The sequence below is a fragment of the Cebus imitator genome, unplaced genomic scaffold (genome assembly GCF_001604975.1).
Source record: "Cebus imitator isolate Cc_AM_T3 unplaced genomic scaffold, Cebus_imitator-1.0 Scaffold99, whole genome shotgun sequence".
Classification (NCBI taxonomy): domain Eukaryota; kingdom Metazoa; phylum Chordata; class Mammalia; order Primates; family Cebidae; genus Cebus; species Cebus imitator.
The window spans coordinates 1,651,739-1,658,914 of NW_016107414.1; positions in this window are offsets into that span (position 1 = coordinate 1,651,739).

The window sequence follows — 7,176 nt, forward strand, 5'->3', positions numbered from 1 at the left end:
TGTGTGGGTGGAGGTGTGTGTGGGTGTAGATGTGTGTGGTGGTTGAGGTGTGTGTGGGTGGAGGTGTGCGTGGGTGGAGGTGTGTGTATGTGGAGGTGTGTGTGGGTGTAGATGTGTGTGGTGGTTGAGGTGTGTGTGGGTGGAGGTGTGTGTGGGTGGAGGTGTGTGTGGTGGTTGAGGTGTGTGTGTGTGGAGGTTTGTGTGTGTGGAGGTGTGTGTGGGTGTAGATGTGTGTGGTGGTTGAGGTGTGTGTGGGTGTAGATGTGTGTGGTGGTTGAGGTGTGTGTGTGTGGAGGTGTGCGTGGGTGGAGGTGTGTGTGGGTGGAGGTGTGTGTGGTGGTTGAGGTGTGTGTGTGTGGAGGTTTGTGTGTGTGGAGGTGTGTGTGGGTGGAGGTGTGTGTGGTGGTTCAGGTGTGTGTGTGTGGTTTGTGTGTGCGGAGGTGTGTGTGGGTGTAGATGTGTGTGGTGGTTGAGGTGTGTGCAGGTGGAGCTGCGGGAGCTCGCGTACCTGTGTGTGTGTGGCAGGAACTCCTGAGTGCATTCGTTTTCTCCTGCTGCTGTAACAAATTGTCCCACACTTGGCTTAACACAACACTTTATGTTCTCATTCTGGGGGTCAGAAGTCTGAAGTGGGCCTCACTGGGCTAAAATCAACAAGTGGCAGACTGCTCCCTTCCTGCGCTTTTGCAGGGAACCAAGTTCCCGGCCTTTCCAGCTTCTAGCGGCCACCACACTCCTTGGCCTGCGGCCCCTTCCGCCCTCTCCAAAGCCAGTGGTGGCCAGTGGAGTCTCTCCCAGCAACAGTCCGACCTCCACTGCCCCTGTCGCATGGCCTTGATGTAACTCTGACCCTCCCACCCCCTCTTCCAAGGGATCACACTGCGCCCACCCAGCTAACCTGGGAAAATCTACCAGCGCAAGATTCTCAATCTAATCACACCTACAAAGTCCCTTCTGCCACAATAAGTGACACATTCCCAGACTCTGGACATTTGGGGACCGTGATTCCGCGGATCACACTGGGTGGGTCACTCCCCACCCTGAGTCTCAGCTCCTGCATCTCTAGAGCAGGACTGAGCGGCGCCGCCGGAGGATCCTGGCCCCTGGGCTGTGTGCACCTGCACGTTCCTGCCTCTGGATCTGCTGGAAGCGCAAGGAGCCCGGGCTGGGGTCGTCGGGCTGTGGGCCCTGCCACCTACAGGCACGCGCTACTTAGAGGCCTCCCGTGAAAGGCCTGGTCACAGCAGCAGTGCCTGCTCCAAAGGGACTGTAGCGGCACCTCATCAGGGCCCTGAGGGTCCCCACTGTTACTTTTTCAGAACACAGGGACACCTGTCGCCGGGCAGCCCCTCTCCTGGCTGAATCAACCCAGGGCCTCCTCCCATGCAGGTGGCTGCTGCCCTCTGCCGGCCGCCTGGGGTCCTTCAGGGTGCCCTGTGGCTGATTAGGGCAGGATCCTCCTGGTCCCCACCTTGGGGTGGGCTCAGGCGTGTGCACCTAGAGGCTGTTGTCAACACTGCTAGTAATAGAAGGCCACCTCCTAGGGTGAGGCAGCCCCGACTCAAACACCCCCTGGCTGTGCTTCAGGCAGGAATCATGGCCACTCAGTGGGTCTCCTGGTCACTGCCTGGTGGTCAAGGAGCCTGATAGCTACTCACTGGTGTCCCAGAGCCACCCAGACTGTGCTCTGTCACTTCCTGGCTGTGTGACGTTGAAAAAATTACTCTACCTCCCTGAGTCTTGGTCTCCTCTTTGGAAAAATGGCTTTAGTACCTGCCTTGCAGTGCTGGAGCCATATGTATATATATATATATATACACACACATACATATGGAAACATAGTCCCTGATATTTGTTAAGCATCTACTATGCACCAGGCCCTGCAGCGGGCGCTCCCCCTGTATCATTGTATTTCCTCTTAACTGGGCTTATCAAATCTTTTTAAGAACCTTAGCAAGGAGATGCTGTTATGATCCCATTTTACAGAGGAGGAAAGTGAGTGTGGAGACCTAAGGCCCCCTGCCCCAGGTGTACACAGCCAAAGCGGAAAATCAGGATGCAAACTCGGGTCTGCCTGGACCTTCGGCCTCTTCTTGCCCTGTGTCTCTTGCTTTCTGGTCTCAGCAGAAGTCCAGATTGGCTAATACATATGTTCTTGGTTGGTTTTAAAAAATTAAAATTAATGACTTAATGAAAACATTTCATTTGGTAGCTCTTTTCTTCCAAAATAGGGGGTGGCTGGGATATTATAAGAGGTTCTCGGGGCACGGAGTTGGGGACCCCTGCTTTCAATGCGTGTCACCAGGGTGTCCTCAGCATTCCTTCCTGTTCAGCCCCCTGCCTGGATGTGCAACGTACAAAGATCTCTGGGAGCAAAACACTCCTGGATCCTAAAACCCTCGGGGAAAGACATCCCGTCAGCCCCTTCCCACCCACAATCACCATGTTGCACAAGTCTCCTTCAGAGATTTTATTGTCAGCTCTTTCTAATTTCAAGAAAAAGCTCCTAAAACCAACTCCACTTTGGGTAATTTGACTTTTTTTGTTTGGATTCCAATTAGCAAACCACAAGCCCTGTGGCAGCCTCTCTTTTGGGGTGAGTCTAACAGCAGAGGATCCATTAGGAAAGGCTTAAAAGGAACATAACGCTCTCGGGTCTGTTTCATGCCAGGTGCTTTGTGTCTGTTACCTTGTTTAATCCACACAGCAACAGTCAAAGGTTTGACTTTTTACGGACAGAGGAGCTAAGCCTCGGCAAGCTTAGGGGGTCCCCAGGGACACATGGCTTGTCAGAGGCAAAGCTAGATTTGAACCAGACACCTCTGTGTTCCCACGCAAATGACTCCAGTCCCTACCCCAACCCCTTTCCCTGTGTGCTCGGGGATGGCCCTGTCCTGTCCTGGTTATCCATCTGAGTCCAAACCAGGGCTGGCAAACTTTTTCTGTAAAGGACCAGCTATTAAATACATTAGGCATATGATCTCTGACGCTGCGGTGTGAATGCAGCCATGGGCCACAAACAAGCACAAGGGTGTGGCAATTACAAACGTAGATGGTGGACAGACTTGGCCCCTGGGCCATCGTTTGCCACCCCTGGTCTTAGCCAATCAGAGCAATCAATCCCTTTTGCCAAATGTCATTAGGCAGAGACATGGGCTGAGGTTTGTAAGTCAGAAGGGAAAGTCCACAGGAAGGAATTTTGGGAAGCGGTTTCTTTTGTCTTAAAAAGAGACTCCAGATGGAAATGTTTCCTCTCTACATCTGGACATAGCTAGTGAGGAGGTGATGGCTGGAGCTCGTGCAACCCTCGTGCACTGTGAGGAGATGAGCCTTAGGAGCAAATTTGACATGTGGAGGGTAGAGGGATCTTGGGTCTCTGAGAATGCCACCGAGTCCCTCAGTGAGAAACCTGGCACTGCCACCCTCCTCTGGACTTGTGATGAAAATCATACAGAGTTGTTTTATTTAAAGTATCTCTGGTAAAAATGGGTTCTTTTGTAGCTAAAAGCCTCCTGATTCCTACCTTGCCTGGGTTTATTTTGTACAGTGCTGAGTAGAAGAAAGGCCAACCTGATTTTATTCCAGAGGTGATGAGTGCAGCCTGTGAGTCGGCCCAGTCTGCACAAAGCCACAAGTACAGATGTGTATGGAAATGGATGGCTTCCCAGCAGTAATTTTTGATTTATGTAAGTTTTATAAACCATTATAAAAACTAACTCTAGCGCCTGTGCTTTCGAGTCTCAGTGCAGAGCAGGTGTGTGTCTGATTACAGAGAGCGGTGTGGCAGGGTGAGCTCTCATCAGCCCTCTCAAGTCACCTGCTTGGCAACAGGCAGGTGGGCTGGGAGCTTGCAAAGACAGCCCAGTATCCAGGCGGGCTCCCTGGGAAGAAGGGCAGGAGTGCGGCTTCAGGTAGGCTATGACGGGCACGGCTGTTCAACAGCAGACAGTGGCCAGGCAGCACGCACAGGTGGTGCTAGGACCACCGAGGTCTAGAGGCCAGGGGTGCCTTCCTGGAGGAAGAGGCATCTCAGCAAAGCCCTGAAAGAAGGCAATGGGGAAGGGCTGGGGCTGAGGTGGGGAGAGCTTTCCACATAGACAGCAGCTTTGCACAGGCCACGTGAGAGGTGAGATGGAACAGGATTCTTCAAGGAGCCCCTGAAGTTGCCACAGAGCTGGATCTTACGTTCTGATGCTAAAATTTGCATTCTGTTAACACAGTTTTTGAAAATCTCCTAAAATGTCTGCAAGTCACAGCGCTGCCGCATTTGTGAGCATGACTTTGTATGGCAAATCCCTGGGCTCGAGCAGCTTCCCAGACAGGCAGCATCGGCCTTCGGGGCTGGGTAACTCATGGTGGGGGCGGCCGCCATGGCAAGGCACCTGCAGCATCCCTGGACTCCACCCACCAGAGGTCACTAGCAATCTTCCCTCCCAGGCAGGAAAACCAAAAGTGTCCCCAGACACCAGAGACTGTCCCCAGGGGGACAGAATCGCCCCCGGTTAAGATCCCGGGGCTAGACTAAAAGCACGCAGCTCCGTCCTCTAGGGAATGGCCTGGGCGGGCGGAGCGTCCTGCCCCGAGGACTCAGCGAGGTTTCTGGCGCTGAACGGGCCGGCGAGGAGTGGCGATTCGGAAGCGCTGCCGCCCGCCCCAGGGGTGCCTCCCCTGTTGTTTGTTACTATTGAGCCTCTGGACCTAACGCCTGGCCGGCGTCAGGTCTCCTTCCCGTGTCCCGACGGCCACTGGCGCAGGTCGGGGTCCAGTTCTCAGGCCCGTGAGCCCCGCAGAGCGCAGGTGCCAGGCACGGTTCCTGTATATCAACTGCGGCACTCCGGGTCCTATTGATGGTGATTGGTTTAGGGATGGGGGCTGTGACCCAGTTCTGGCCAATGAGGGGTGAGGAGAGGTCAGATGGGGGCTCCTAGGAGAAGTATCCTCACTGATCAAAAGACCTCAAAAGGCCAGGACCTTCTTTTTCCCTCCCCTGAAATCAAAACAAACAGGCATCCTGAAACCACAAAGGAGCCAGTCTAGGGTGGCAGAGTGGAAAAGTGAGAGGCACCTGGCTCCTCCAGGACGTTCGGGCTGCTGCATGCACCCGCTTGGGGCTGCCGTGTGGCCTCCAGGAGGGCGGTAACACACTTCCTGAGGATTTAAGCTGATGGGCGTGGCAGTTTCTGGTTTTTGCCACTGAAAGCATCGTGGTATCAGACTACTCAGGAAGGCTGCGCAAGGGTGCCTGTAGTAGACGCTCAGTTCACACATGCTGCTCTTTGAGATGGGATGATGGGATGTGAAAGCATCACCCCGCCTACCTGTCTCTCAGGCTGCTTCTGTCAGGACCACTGACTGCTATCACTCAGCACTGGCTCCTGCATAGCGTGGTCTCATCTTGAGGTTGGGGTGGGGACAAAGTGAGTGTACAAGTCAAAGAATGACCCGATGATGACCCTAGAGGCCATTGACATCTGGACGGAGCTGGGTTCTGGGACGGGGGTGGGGGGCGCCCTGGCTTTGATGCTCACAGTAAACCTGGGACTTTCCCATAAAGTGAAGGCCACCCCATCCCTGCCCCAGGGACTCTGCCAGCTCTTCTTTATGGTACAAAACAAACACTTCCCATAGTTCATTAAGGCTTTTTAATGTTCCTTTTTTTTTTTAAATTAAACACAAATGAGTAAAAGATGACTGGAGAAGAAAGAGCCCCTCCCTGAAGCCACATGGTTGTCCCAGAGCAGCTGAGGTCGGCCCCGCCACAGACTCAGCCCCGCACCCCACCTCCAGGCAGGGTCCTCCTGGGGGTCTGAGGGTGAAGTGCAAGATGAATCCAGGCTTTACGAGGCCAAGGATGACGTCCCTGTGTGCCCCCATCTGGGCACAGAGCCTTGGGAAACCCAGCCCCTGAGGGTCTGCACACCTCCCCGCCCCCGCCTGAACCCGCTTCCTCCTGATACAGTGGAGGAGCCTGCTGTGAGGCCCCAGTGTCCGCCTCGGGCATTGCCGGCAGGAAGATGTCACCTGCCTTGTGACTGTCAAGTGGCAGCATGTGCCTGAATTGGGGCAACTTCCCCCTCCCCCCTCTTCTGAGCCCTGCTGGAGCCCAGCCAGGCCTAAAGCCCAGCACATGTTCTCAGCGGTAGGGGAGCTGCCTCCCCTCACCCAAGGGCCACCCAAATGCTAGTGGCTTCTCCCACCCACCCCCGGAAGAAGCCAGAAACATTAGATGCCTCAAGATGTCTTGACATACCGTAGGCTGTGGCGGCCATCCCAAAATGGGAAGTGGGGTCTTTCCCAGGCCAGTTCTCCATTCTGTCACCCAGCAGCTGCACCATCATGGTCTCCTCTCCAGGTCACTCCTCCAGATGGAGAAGGCACCCCCCTCATCCGAACACACATGGCCTTCAGACTGCGGGAGCGGGACTTTTTGCTGACAGCCAAAGATTGAACTGTCACCTCTGCGAATGGCATTATGGGAAGGGTGGCCGTAGAATGGACCTGAGAGAAAGCAGGGGCTATACAGATTTCCCAGGGCTGTGTGACAAGCCATCATCCACAGAGAAGCTTAAAACAGCTTCCCATTGGGGGTAGTCACCACAGCCCAGGATATACCAAGACATCTTGAGGCATCCAGTGTTTCCAGCCTCGGCCAGGGGTGTGTGGGGAAGCCACCAGCATTTGGGTGACGCTTGGGTGAGGAAAGGCCGCTCCCTACCGCGGAGAACATGTGCTGAGCGTAGCAAGGGAGCCTCTCTCAGTCCTGGAGGCCAGAAGCCCCAGTGGGGCGGGGCCAAGCTCCCTGCAGAGGCTCAAGAGAGGCTCTTTCCTTGCCTCTCTCGGCCTCTGGTAGCTGCCAGTGTTCCTTGGCTGTGGTGGCCTCACTCCCGTCTCTGCCTGTCCTCACACAGCCGTCTCCTCCTCTGTCTCTCCTCTGTGTCTTACAAAGACACTTGGTGCTGGACTCAGGGTCCACCCAGATAACCCAAGAGGGTTTCATCTCAAGATCTTTAACTTGATTACATCTGCAAAGACCCTCTTCCCAATCAGGTGACAGTCACAGGCTCCAGGGTTAGGACATGGACACATCTTTTTGGAGGCCACCATTCAAGTCATTATGGGGGTGTAATGAACACACTGCAAATGAATGCAGCCAGACAGCCTGGATACAGCGGGATA